The sequence below is a fragment of the Oryctolagus cuniculus genome, chromosome 9 (genome assembly GCF_964237555.1).
Source record: "Oryctolagus cuniculus chromosome 9, mOryCun1.1, whole genome shotgun sequence".
NCBI lineage: Eukaryota > Metazoa > Chordata > Mammalia > Lagomorpha > Leporidae > Oryctolagus > Oryctolagus cuniculus.
Window position 1 is genome coordinate 133,900,966 of NC_091440.1, and position 13,931 is coordinate 133,914,896.

The 13,931-nt window shown below is 48.1% G+C and overlaps 1 long non-coding RNA gene across 1 annotated transcript in view; it reads right to left on the reverse strand.

Annotated features, from left to right (window-relative positions):
* Positions 1–1,648: 1,648 nt before the first annotated feature.
* The window catches only part of LOC127492082 (uncharacterized), a 43,220-nt gene continuing 30,937 nt past the window's right edge, over positions 1,649–13,931 (reverse strand). Inside the window, exon 2 of the long non-coding RNA XR_007921075.2 lies at positions 1,649–4,343. This is a non-coding gene — a long non-coding RNA (uncharacterized lncRNA). The remainder of the gene's footprint in view (positions 4,344–13,931) is intronic.

Below are 13,931 nucleotides of genomic sequence, written 5' to 3' on the forward strand. Positions count from 1 at the left end.
ATTAAGCCTTATCTCTTGAATGTTACTGAGTGAAGTATTTTGCTGCTTATTTGTGTTGTAACTATTAAACTATCATCTTAGTTTTTCAGATACAGAATCAAATGTGCAGTCCTTGCCTCAAGTTTCGGGCTGATCCCAGGGCTTCTGTCCTTGGGTCCTCCTTCCTCTGGCTGTTTGGTGGTGCTGCACTTGTGAGATGCACTTAGGCTGTTTATCTTGGACCCAGTAAAGGAGTTGAAGGCTAATCTTGCTGCTGTGTGGTTTCTCTTTTGTCTTTCACTTCCAATGTTACTTAACAGTTGAGAGAAGATTAGGATATTTTATTAAGATCAGAATAAAGGCAAGTGAATAATGAAGATGAATAGAGTAATGTAAAACTAGTTAATCTTGCCCATTCTTCTCCACCCCATCATAGCCTGAGTGCCTTCTTACACATCTCTTGGTCTTGTTCCATGAGCAAGAGACCATTTTTTTTAAAGATTTTTTTTTTATTTGAAAGAGTTACAGAGAGAGAGAGAGAGAGAGAGAGAGAGAGAGAGAGGTCTTCCATCCCCTGGTTCACTCCCCAAATGGCCACAAATGGCCTGAGCTGATCCAAAGCCAGGAGCCAGGAGCCAGGAGCTTCTTCTGGGTCTCCCACATGGTTGCAGGGGCCCAAGGACTGAGGCCATCATTCGCTGCTTTCCCAGGCACATTAGCAGGGAGCTGGATCAGAAGTAGGTCAGCTGGGACTCAAACTGGCTCCCATATGGGATGTTGGCGCTGCAGGCTGGGGCTGTAGCCCGCTGCACTACAGTACTGGCCCCAGTGAGAGACCATTTTTAACACCTAATCCTTTGGAATATTGTCATTATCTCTGGGGTTTTGGACTGTAGATCCAAGCACATGAAGCTGTGAGAGAGGAGTTGTTCTGTTGGTTGTCTTCTGAGTTGTGGGCGGTTACTTGACATTCCTCCAAGGCTCGACGGCAGAAGACCTACACAGAGAGTTCTAAAGAGACACAGCACACACCACAGGCTTCGTCCTGACCTCAGAGTCCCTGCCTTCCTTCAGGAGACCTGTCAGGGTTGTAAATGTTACCTGCACATATGTGAGTAGCTCCCACAGAGAAGAGGTGGTAAGGTTGTCAAGCATTGCGTCTAAGAGTCAACGAGACCAGAGGATAGAAATTAGAAGGGGCCACGTGTGGGTTTCAAGGGACTTCGAGTGAGAGCTCCTGTAACATTACAAGCCCCTTTGGTTACAGAATATGCCTCATCACTGGGACTACTTAGGCAAAGGCTAGTTTGCCCTCTGCCACAGATGGAGTTGAGTGGATTTCTATCTAAGATGAAAAATTACGGTTAATCTCCCTTCCAGGGGGAGACGCTGTGATAAATTAGGTAGAGCTAACTCATCAGCACAGTATGTGTCTTTGTGAGGAGGCGCTCTGTAAACCGCAGGGCTCTCCCCGCACTTGCTGGCATGATGGATTGTAGGTCCTCCTGATGCGTCTGCAACTTCTAAGTGGGCTGCTCTTTAAGTGAAGGCCGCAGAGACCAAATGATGGAAAGACAACTGTGTGGTAATATGTGCTTTTGTAGATTTATGAGTGCATACAACAGTTGTATTATAATATAGAGCTGTAGAACTTAGAAACATATATATATAGCCTATAATCACAAGTTTATAAGTGGGTGCAACACCGTCAATTAGAAAAAATTTTTTACAATTTTAAAAAATTGACTTATTTTCGTTTATCAGAAAGCCAGAGACAGATGGAAACAGACCGGCAGAGATCTTCCATCTTCTAGTTAAGTCCTCAGTGTCCTGCACGACTCATTTTTCCCTGGCCTAAGCACTGGCATCCCATATGGGCACCAGTTCGAGTCCCAGCCGCTCCAGTGTGAGAGCAGGCTCCCAAGCTGGCTGCCAAGGCTCTGGGCCCACGAGGGAAGAGACTTGGTTCTATAGCTGTGTAGCACACTCATAGCCGTTGGTTAGCAGTGTTTTCTCTATCTGCCTGGTCCCTTGTGGTGAGAAAGCTCCCTAGGGTGGTCTCAGGCTCCTCTCCATGGAGCAGTCTTTGGTAAAGGGAAGACATCTGGGCCCCCGTGTGAGGTTCCAGAAATGCTGGCATTGCAGTGGCAGTCCTGGAACATTCCATTTTTCCTTATCCGCCTTGTAAGTGCTGTTTTTTAAAAAATTTATTTTGATGAAATCTTTTGATCTTTAGAGGAGGCTGGGCTGCTCCCTGACATGCTCTGAGAATGCTCCTGTCCGCTCTGCTTGTCACCCACCCTGGCCCCACGGTCACCACAGCACCCTTGCCTCTCTCACTCCCAGGCGCTCTGCTGTGTCTGTGTGTTGTTTGTGGAGTCAGCGTTCTGGACACCATGGCACTGGCATGGAGTTTTAGCTGGTTGGGAGTCAGAACTGGGAGACAGATTTCCCCACCGAACAGCACCATGGATGCATGAGGTGTCATGTGCACCCCATTTCTCACCCCTGCCACGGTGGATCAGAGGTGCTAATTAATGCTTGGCCTGTTACGGTGAGGGCTACACGTCCACACTTGGACGTATGTATGAAGAGTACCAGAGACAGCAGGAATTTCACTTATGATGGAATGAAGCCCCATTCTGCCAGTCACTGGCCGGTCAGGCTGGCTGGCCTCACACTGCATGGAAATATGGTGTTTGGAGATACGTGGACTTCCATAATTTTGTTCCTGGCATGGGTGCCCTTGCACATGATACAAACAACCTTGAGCACCTCTTTTATTCCTGGGGAGAGAAAGGAAGCTCCCCGGAAAAGGAGAGAGGGGCTTGTTGGTTTTTCCAATCAGGCCCCATCAGGGCTGAGGACAGGCTTGTGAGAACTCCAGTGGTGCTTAACGTAGTCGAGATTGTTACCGCATCACAGAACCTGCAGCCCTCAGCTACGTGACAGGTCGCTGTCACACTTGTTGGTGTCACAGGATTTCTCAACACGTGCAGCAGGGTAGAGAATATGAACATTCATGTTTTTTTTTTTCTTCTTTTTTGGCCCAGAAGAAGCCAGAGGAAAATAAGGGGAAAATGTTGAGGACGCAAATGAATGCACAAGCCAACGCTACCATAAAGCAGACTCTCAGAACACACAGGGTACGGCTGTACTAACCAGAATTTCCCGTGGGAGGAGCATAGCAAGGCAGTTTGCCAGTCAGTTTAGGTGCTACCTGGGGCACCTGCCTCCCATGTCAGATTGATGGGTTCGAGTCTCTGTTCTGTTCTCCATTCCAGCTTCTTGCTAATGTGCTCCCTGGGGTAGTGGTGATGGCTCAACTCTCTGGGTCCCTGTCCTCTACTTGGGAGACCCAGATGGAGTTCCTGGCTCCCGCCTTTGGTCTGACCCAGTCCTGGTTGTTACAGGTATTTGGAGTAAGATATCTGTCTTTTTTCTGTTTCTCTCTGTGTCTATGCCTTTCAAATAAATAAAACACATTTTAAAAATACATCCAAAAACCATTTTTCCTGGGATTGTTGTTGCTTTAAAACTGTAGAATGAACCGCAAGTGGTCTGTGTCTGTGGCTCCCAGCTGCGGCTGACAACAGCCGTTTTCCTTAGCAGGTCACCATGTTCCTCATCCATCTGGGCTGTGAAGGCTGCCGTGGGAGCCCCACAGAACCAGGTCAGTGGGCACACACAGACCAGTGAAGGCCTCACATTTAAACCCTGGGTGCAGCCTCTGGTCTAACGGCAAAATGTAACGTCCAGGTACTGATTAAAGTGCAAGTTCCCTGTTTCAAGAGGTTTATTCATTTTTTTTTAAAGTCTATTAGTCACTGAGTGAGTTTACAGTTCTGAATAACTGTCTGTATGGTCCACAGTAAACAACCTGAACGGCTGGTCTCAATGAGTCCTTTATATGCAGCTTCCAGAAACTTGTAATTACATTTGAGGTAGGACATGTGATACCAGAAGATAGAAAGCCATTTATCCCCAACTGCCACCAGCACTCAACAAAGGCAGGCCAGCAGGGTTGGTGGAAGCCACGTGAAAATCACGGCTATAAATCATGCCCTAAGCGGGGCTGAAGAAAGCTTTTCCTTAAAAACAAATAGATTCGCTCTCTTTTCATTAGTGCTGGGCTTCTGAAATGAATTGTGACAGGGCTGCATTTTCAGCGGCGTCTTTTGGGTCTTCCATTTTGTGTCTTGTGTGGTCATCTTAGGAGAGCATCGTGGTAAATACTGTTGTCCCATTTCAGCTTGAGAAGTGGACCCCAGGAAGCAACTTAAGAACGTTTTCAGTTCCAACAACTGCAGCCCCGTGTAGCTCTGCCCCAAGAATTGTCCCTGTATGCAGCCATGAAGCAGGCCCTAGGAAGACACATACACCACGAAATGGTTAGATACTGGGATGTGAGCAAGCGCTGCATAAATACATCATGTTTCAAATGTGTTTGTGTTAGCGATTCCACACAGATTCACCAAAGTCTAACAGTTTACTAATCATTTTACCAACCTGCAACAATTTGACCATTTTTCTTTGTCTTTCTATCATTCATTCATTATTTTTTTTCCTTTGGTGGCTTATGCTTTTCTTTACACTATGTCTAAGAAGCCAGAGCCTACCCAAGGTCACATACATCTGTGTTTTCTAAGATTTATTTATTTATTTGAAAGGCAGAGTTAGAAGAGAGAAAGAGAGAGAGACAGAGAGAGAGGGAGAGAAATCTTCTCTCCACTGGTTCACTGCCCATGGCCACAATGACTGGGGCTGGGCCAGGGCAAAGCCAGGAGCCTGGAACTCCATCTGGGTCTCCCACATGGGCAGCAGGGGTCCAGGCACCTAAGCCATCCTCCACAGCTCTTCCAGCCCCAAATAAACAGGGAGCTAGATCAGAAGCAGAGCAGCTGGGACTTGAACCACCACCAGTAAGCAACATCTTAACATGCTATGCCACAACACTTGTCCCTATTCATTCAGTATTTAGAAAAATGTTTATTGGAGGCAGCATTGTGGTGCAGTGGGTAAAGCCACCACCTGCAAGAATGGCATCCCACATGCGTGCCAGTTTGAGTCCCGGCTACTCCGCTTCTGATCCAGCTCCCTGCTAATGCACCTGGTAAAGCAGCAATAGATGGCACAAGTGCTTGGGCTCCTGTCACCCAGAAGGGAGACTCAGATGAAGCTTCTGGCTGCTGGCTTTCAGCCTGGGACCAACACCAGCTGTTGCAGCCATCTGGGGAGTGAACCAGTGGATGGAACATCTCTGTGTCTGTCTTTTCCTTTCTTTCTGTAACTCTGCCTCTCAAATAAATAAATACTTTTAAAGAAGTATTTATTAAGCCTCACTTGGTTTCACAGTGGGCATCAAGAGTCCAACATAGGCTGGCACCATGGCTCACTTGGCTAATCCTCTGCCTGCAGCGCCGGCACCCTGGGTTCTAATCCCAGTCAGGGCACTGGATTCTGTCCCAGTTGCTCCTCTTCCAGTCCACCTCTCTGCTGTGGCCCGGGAAGGCAGTGGAGGATGGCTCAAGTGCTTGGGCCCTGCACCTGCATGGGAGACCAGGAGGAAGCACCTGACTCCTGGCTTTGGATCGGCACAGCGCTGGCTGTAGCAGCCATTAGGGGAGTGAACCAACGGAAGGAAGACCTTTCTCTCTGTCTCTCTCTCTCACTGTCTAACTCTGCCTATCAAAAAATAAAAATAATAATAAAAAAGAGTCCAACATATACATATGTTCAATTTATCTTAACATTTTTGTGATCTCTCTTCTAATCTTTTAGATAAGAATGAGGTCCAGCTGAATTTTTCTAAGGTTCTTGGTGCTCCTGGACCATGCCCATGATGAGTGAAGTTGGCCTTGAGCTGGCGGGTCTGGGACACAGATCAGAGTCAGTGAAGGAGGGGGCATCAGGCAGAGGCTGAATGTGGCTGCTGTTGCCACCATGAGCCCAGCTGCCCAAACTGGATGTGGCCACTGCCGTTGTCCCATCATGCACCTCATCTGCTTGCTTCTGATGTTAGCACACACCGTTTGCCCTCTTCTCTCTGATTTCATGCTGTTGCACGTTCAGCTGTTCTTTAAGATCCAGCTCAAGTCATTTCTTGTCATCAGAGCTTCCTTAACCTACCTACGGTCTTCACTCCCCTCCAGAGTGACACCTTCTTTGCCAATGTCCATGTTTTTCTTTTGGTGTACATCTAGGTGTGTGTGTGGTAGCTCTTTCCTCCTTGCATGCCTCCTGGAGTGCAGCGTCTTGTTGTTTACCCTTTATCTTCGTAGCTTCTAGAGTTTCGTCTGCGCTCTTTCAAGAAGCAGGTGCCTGATGAACACTCGTTGACAAGGGCAGGGGAGATTGGAAGCAGGACTGGTGGTGGTACCCATGTGGAATATGGGTTTTAGTATTGCATAAATTTTCTCATCATGCCCACAAATGGTAGAAAAACAAAAGAAATTAGTGAATGCCCATATCAAGACTGCATTTATGGTACTGGAGTGCTCGAATCATAGCCAAACAACGGAGACGGGTGTTTCTCCTGATGTTAAGTTTGTGGCACTAATTTCCCAGTGGCAGTTGGGAGTCACCGACACAGACATAACGTCACTGCAAACCAGGAGGCCAAGCATAGCTGTGGGAAAGAAAGCCTGCGTGCTAAAGGAAATATTCGAACTAGCAAAATGGAGGGTCTAGAAAATCGCCACCATGAGTGCCTGTTTTGTGGTCTCATTTTCCCCAAGGCTGCTCTGGTATGAAAGTCCTCCTTTAAGGAGATAACATAAAAAGCAATAAATGGCAGCTCAAAAAAATAAATAAATAAAAGTTCACTCTTGTAACGGCCTTGTACCTTCTGTGGCTATTTCAATGCAATGTTTATCTAATAAATAGCATTTCAGTGCTGAACAGTAAGGCTGTGTCTGCACTCCTGTGCCAAAGGCTGGACCTCCGTCAGGTCTTGCTGTGCTCTTACTGCTGAAAAAATGTTCTGTGTTCATGAAAAGAGATTCTATGTGACTGGAGCCAGGACCAGAGATGCCTGCTTAGCATTTTCATGCTGCTGGCTAGTGTGTACATCTGCAGACAGAATCACAGTTCATGTGTGTCCGTGTGTGTATGTGAAGCATGCGCATGCATACATGAAAACGTATGATTTTGGTAAGATTGACAGTGAAAGCCAGGCCCTGCTGTTTTTGAGATAGGATTCCATCTGTGTGACTTCCTCCTGCACTCAGTGTCTCAGGGGACAAGGCGCCTGTGATGGGTGCTGGAGCCTCTGGGTAACGATTGAGGGAAGGTTTTGAGGTCAGCGTGGAAACAAAGGAAGGGAACAAGGAAACCAGTGTGTGTGGTTGTGCAGTTTGAAAAAGGAGGCTAATTCTAGAACAGGGGAAATAAGAGCTGTGTCTCTCTACCTACTTCACCCCCCAAACACCCAACACAGCACCCGGTCCCCCTTGACACTGGGTGTCTCTGAGCCTTGCAGCTCTGTGGAGCGGGAGAGGGTTCTTGAGAGGAGTAAGGTGGGCTTTCAACATGAGGAACGAGATGGCTTCAGGAGGGAAGGGGGGGAGAGGCTAGGTTCAAGGGCACGGGTAAAACACAGTCCAGTGAACATCGTCTCAACTACAGAGAACAACGCGTGTGACCCCCTGTTCCTTTTATCTGTCCCTTCGAATTCAGAGGACATGGCGACTGGTTCCAAGGCAGACTTGCTGCTCTGATGAGGCATGTGGTTGTGCTCTTGTGGACCAAGGAGTTTCAGGCTGGAAAATGGGAAAGCGAAATTCGAAAGGGGATTTGGTTGAAGTGCAGTCACCATCAATCGGAACTTTTGCGTGAACTTTGTGTATTTACTCATCCATTCCATTTATGCAAAAAATTATGAAGTACATTCTTGGAACATGGGAAGCATAAGCTATATGAAAACAAACAAATTTTGTCTCCCAGGAATGTCAAATCATTTAGGTTTAAAATTATGGCAGGGCTGGCGTTGTGGTATAATGGGTAAAGCTGCTACCATATGCATCCTGTATGGGCACTGATTCATGTCCTGGCTGCTCCACTTCCCAACCAGATTCCTGCTAATGGCCTGGGAAAAGCAGCAGAAGGTGGCTTAGATTCTGGGGCCTCTACCACACACATGGGAGATCCAAGTGAACTCCAGGCTGTTGGCTTCAGCCTGGTCTATCTTCAACTATTGTAGCCATCAGGGGAGTGAACCAGCAGATGGAAGATGTCCCTCTCTCTCTTTCTGTGTCTTTGACTTTCAAAATAAAAGAATAAATCTTCAAAAAAAATTATGGTGGGACTGGCACTGTGGCACAGTAGGTTAAAGCCCTGGCCTGCAAGTGCTGGCATTCCGTAAGTCCTGGCTGCTCTCCTTCTTATCCAGCTTCCTGCTAATGAGCCTGGGAATGCAGCAGAGGATGGCCCATGTTCTTGGGCCCTGCACCTACATAGGAGACCTGAAAGAAGTTTCTGGCTCCTGGCTTCAAATCAGCTCAGCTCTGGCTGTTGTGGCCATTTGGGGAGTGATTCAGCAGATGGAAGACCTCTCTTTCTCTGTCTCTAGCTCTCTCTGTAACTCTCTTTCAAATAAATCAAATATATCTTTTTAAAAAATACCAAATTGTGGATTATTACAAAGAATTATGGCGCTGAAGAGTAGAGTGATTCTCACACTGGAGGACAGAGGAGGTGACGGCTTCTGCCCTCTGAATGGGGCTTGTCCTGATGCTGATGGAGGTGGACATGGGGTTTGTGTGCTTAGGGGAAATGCACTGTGTGGACACAGCCATCCTGTCCCTTTTAGGGGGCTGTCCTCACTGTTGGGGCCATTGTGGCCTGCACTCTGCGTGCTCACTTGGGAGCCTCCGTTAGTCCAACCCCCTCCCCCACGTTGTTGCAGAAAACAGGGGTCTTGTGTGCTGCTCACCCTGCACTGAGTCTGTTTTATTTGAAAAACCTCTTGTTGTCATTGGATTCTCTGTCCTAGTTCACATATTTGTATGGGAACAGCACAGTGGTGACACCCACTTTCACCCTGGCGAGTGCTCCAGTGCTACTGTTTCAGGGGTCCTGCCAGGGTGGTGGGGAAGCTTTGGAGCCCCTCAAATAGTTTTCTCACTCAATGGCTTCTGTCCAGATTCGGCAGAGTGGTGGCTGACATTGCCAGCTGATTCTGGGAGCAGCCAGGGACCCTATAGTTCAAGTGTCCACTCCATCCTCAGATACAGGGAAGACCCTGGAGAAGTTCCGTCCAGTGTCTCTTGAAACGTCACTTTCTGCTATTCCTGTTGTTCAATGTCTACTCTTTTTGGTTTTTTGAATTCATTTTATTTTTTATTATTTTTTTTGAAGTGTTATCCTGTGAGATTCAACACTTGCATGGATTTGTGTCCCCAGCCCCATGTTCAGAACACAGAACAATCCTATGGCTCTCCCTGTCAATGCTTGACCCTCACAGGTAAGCCCCCACCAAGAATGATCTACAGTTGTGTGTTTAGAATGTAAGTGCCGTCTCTGGCATGTGACTGTCTGGCTGACGCTGTCATTCATCAGAATACCTCTGAGATCCTTGCAAGCTGGTGCTGTGTCCTCGCTCACCCTGCCTTGTGGCTGAGCAGTGCTCTGGCCAGGGGGCATTGGCTGGTTTACTCATTGAATAACACAGTCTCTTGTTCTTGAATTTTTGATTTCTATTATGAAGTGAGGTTTGCAGACTTTTGTGTGAACCCAAGTTTTCATTTATCTTAGTAGAAACCTGGGAGCTAGATGGCTGAGTTGTGTATGGCCAAACCAAATAATATAAAATGAACACAGAGGTGAGAGATGGCCAAACTGTTTTCCATTTCCCCAGAATAAATGATGGAGTAGATTTGGGTCTCCCAGTGCCTCGAAGTCCACCCATCTGACAGTAAAACAGAAGATGTAACCTTTCCTCCAGGAAGCAGCCATATAAATATTTTTATTTAGATAAGGTGAACACATTTCTTAGATTTCATATATGTAGATTTAGGAGCATATTAATACTTCCCACCCCACCCTCTCTCCTGCCCATGCTCTTACCCTCCTTCTTCCTACCTGCCTTATTTTTTCTTTTAACTTCTACAATGATATACTTTGTTAATTTTATACTCACAAGCTTAACCTTCCACTAAATAAAGACTTCAACATGTAATAAGTAGAAAAACCACTGTCCCTCCAGAGTATAGACAAGGGCTGTGAACAATAATCAAATCCCAAAATGTCAATTTCGAAGAAGCAGCCACTGATAGTTTGTCTTACTCATTTTTAAAAGTTCATTTATTTGTGATTTTTTTTTATTTGAAAGATGAGGAATGAAGAGATAGATAGATAGATAGATAGATCAGGATCTTCCATCTGCTGTTTCACTCCCCAGATGCCCACAACATCCAGGGCACCTACGTCTTTGAATATTCACCCTGGAGAAGGCAAGTACTTTGTACCTTTCCCTACAGATTGGGTGGGCTTGTTGCTGAGCCAGGGTGTGAGTTGCTCAGGTGTAGCTTGGATGGGGGTGCTGGCTGGACCCACAGAATCAGTGAAGCCTGGAGAGAAGGACAGAGCAGCAATGGGGCAGGGCTGCCCTGCTTTCTGCCCAGACCCAGGAAGGGAAGCTGCCCGGGGCCCCAGAGAACAAGCCATACCCAGCACCCGGCTGTGCTGACAAAGGCCAGCTCCCTCCTTCTCAACTGCATTACTGGAAGGCAGGTGGGGAAGAGCGATGCCCCAAAGCCCATGAGGCTCTGAAGGGTCTGAGAGCTGGACGCAGGTCCTCAGCTTGGACTGCGGGGAATTTGGGTCAGCTAGCATCCAGCAGACCCTTTGATGGAGCCCTTGGACAAGTGCACACTGAAGCAAGTCTCAAGCAAAGCTCTTCGCTGATTGCAGAAAAGCCGCACTTTGCTTGTATGCTAACGTGTCCTACTGCATTCAGTCCAGTGAAAGGAACCTGAGGTAGTTGTCTAAAGGACATATGCATATTTCAGGAGGTTTTGGTAGCGTTTGCTAAAACTCTATCTCTGATTTCGGCGCCGGCACACCGGGTTCTAGTCCCGGTTGGGGTGCCGGATTCTGTCCCGGTTGCCCCTCTTCCAGGCCAGCTCTCTGCTATGGCCAGGGAGTGCAGTGGAGGATGGCCCAGGTGCTTGGGCCCTGCACCCCATGGGAGACCAGGAAAAGCACCTGGCTCCTGGCTCCTGCCAGGATCAGCGCGGTGCGCCGGCTGCAGCGGCGGCCATTGGAGGGTGAACCAGCGGCAAAGGAAGACCTTTCTCTCTCTGTCTCTCTCTCACTGTCCACTCTGCCTGTCAAAAAAAAAAAAAAAAAAAAAAAAAAAAAAAAAAAAAAAACTCTATCTCTGATTTAAATTGCATAATACCACCACTTTACATTGCTCCGAGCACAACTGTAAAACAGAAAAATTGATCTATTTCAGAGGAACACAGCGGGTCAGCAATTCCATCAGAGAAGCTTACGAGTAGGAAAAGAATTACGGAAGGAAGGGAGCAGCTGCAGAGCTGCAGAGGGCTTAGGGCTGGTCCCAGGCGCCATGCCAAGTCTCATTCCTCAGGCGAACATTCTGTCTCCACGGCGGGAAGAACCAGGCTGGAACCCGCCCCCCAGAAGCACTCTTTCCCCTCCTAGCTTGGCTTGCTGGCCAGTATCGCTGGGACAGCTTCTCCCGGGCACTCAGCACGTGTGCGGCTGCCCTTCAGGTTAGATGTCCTACACTGCTCAAGAACAAACAATAAAATGGCCACTCCTCTGATTGTGTGCAGTCTTGCTGGTCCCTTTTCTTTCTTTCTTTCTTTCTTTTTTTTTTTTGACAGGCAGAGTGGACAGTGAGAGAGAGAGAGAGACAGAGAGAAAGGTCTTCCTTTTTCCGTTAGTTCACCCCTCAATGGCCGCTGCGGCCAGCGCGCTGCAGCCAGCGCACTGCGCTGATCCGTAGCCAGGAGCCAGGTGTTTCTCCTGGTCTCCCTTGCGGGTGCAGGGCCCAGACACTTGGGCCATCCTCCACTGCACTCCCGGGCCACAGCAGAGAGCTGGCCTGGAAGAGGGGCAACTGGGACAGAATCCGGCGCCCCGACCGGGACTAGAACCTGGGGTGCTGGTGCCGCAGGCGGAGGATTAGCCTATTGAGCCGCGGCGCCGGCCAGCTGGTCCCTTTTCTCTCATCCTAAGTATCTACCCTGACTCACAGCTGCTTGGTGACAGCCTCAAGCTAACTTTCTGGAAGGTTCTCCCTACTCCCACTAGGCTGCTTTCACAGATGGACTAAGGGTTAGGGTTTTCCATTTTATTTTTTAAATGATGTCAAGTGCTAATGCTGATATCAAGGTGTGGGCATTGGCAGGGGCTAGTGCCGTGATTCAGGGGTTAAGCTGCAGCCTGAGATGCTGGCATCCCATATGAGTGCTGGTTTGAGTTCTGACTGCTCCACTTCTGATCCAGCTCCCTGTTAAAGAACCTGGGAAAGCCCCGAAAGATGGCCCAAGCCCTTAGGTCCCTGCCATGCCTATGGGAGACTAGGTGAAGTTCTAGGCTCCTGGCTCTGGCCTGGCCCAGCCCCAGCTGTCAGGGCTGTCAGTGGAATGAACAAGTGGCTGGAAGATCTCTCTGTGTCTCCCTCTCTCTCTCTCCCTCTAACTCTGCCTCTCAAATAAATAAACAAATCTTAAAAAAAAAAAAAAAAAAAAAAAAAAAAACAAAGGGGGAGCATTGGTCCTGCGGTATTTCACCATCAATGACTGTTACCTTACATTTGCCTGACTTTTCTCTCTGCTGACCAAGTCATGAATATGGGTATGTTCATCCCGTTTTCTTTTTAAAATTTATTTATCTAAAAGGTAGAATTACATCTTCTATCTGCTGGTTCACTCCCCAAATGACCTCAGTGGACAGCCCAAACCCGGGAGACTGGAACTCTGTCCAGTTTCCCATTGGGTGGCAGGGGCCCAGGAACTTGGGCCATCACCTGCTGCTTTCCCAGAGCTGGATCCACTGTGGAGCAGCCAGGACCAGAACTGGCACTCCTGTGGGATGGCAGCATCGCAGGCGGCAGCTTAACCAGTTTTACTACAGCACCAGCCCCAGTTCATCTTGTTTTGACATCTTGCTTGGTCTTGCAAGAAGCTGATTCTGTACAAGTGCTCATTCAGCACAATGTTAGTGAGCACCTACTATGTGCCAGGCACTACTCTAGGCGCAGAGGTGACGTGGTAAAGAACACAGCTGCCAGGCGTGCCTTCAGAGGGCTCATGTGCTGCTCACGAGGGCGTGGGTGCTCTCAGACTGGCACCGATGCCTCGAGAGAGGTTTCTCTGTGCAGCGCAGGGTCGCTGGGCTCAGCTGCGAGACCCAGTTGCAGTGTGTAGAGGACGTGCTTTTGTTTTCTATTTACTGCTTAGCCGTCGTTCCAAATAGACTCGTGCGACGCTGCGGCGTCCTAGCAGAGACCACAGAGACTTTCACCTGAGTACTTTGTCGATTTCTCATCCTGTCTTCAGGTCTGCGTGACTTCTTAAGTGTCCAGAACGGATGCGGATTACTCACTGAAATTTGAAATGGTAATTTTTAGTCACCAAGTAGGAATGAAAAATGGAAATGATTGCAAGATCCTGCAAGATGGTTTGCTCTAATTACATACCAGGTTTGATAATGATCGAGCTTGACACACACATTCCTACATTCTGTTGGAATTAATTGAGGTGAAATATTTGTGGGTCTTTTCTCTCTCTCCCTCTCCCTGTGTTTATCATTCAGATGGATGAAAGGAGCCTGATTGCTTCCTCGAAAGAGTTCACAGGGTTGCGTTTCTCCTCTTGTTGGTGAAGCCTGTTGTGCTGTCCCAGCGTGGGCAGTGTCGCCCGGAGCTGGAGCTGCCCCGAGAGACGCTGTTTCACAGAACACCTTGGAGCCTTGCGCTT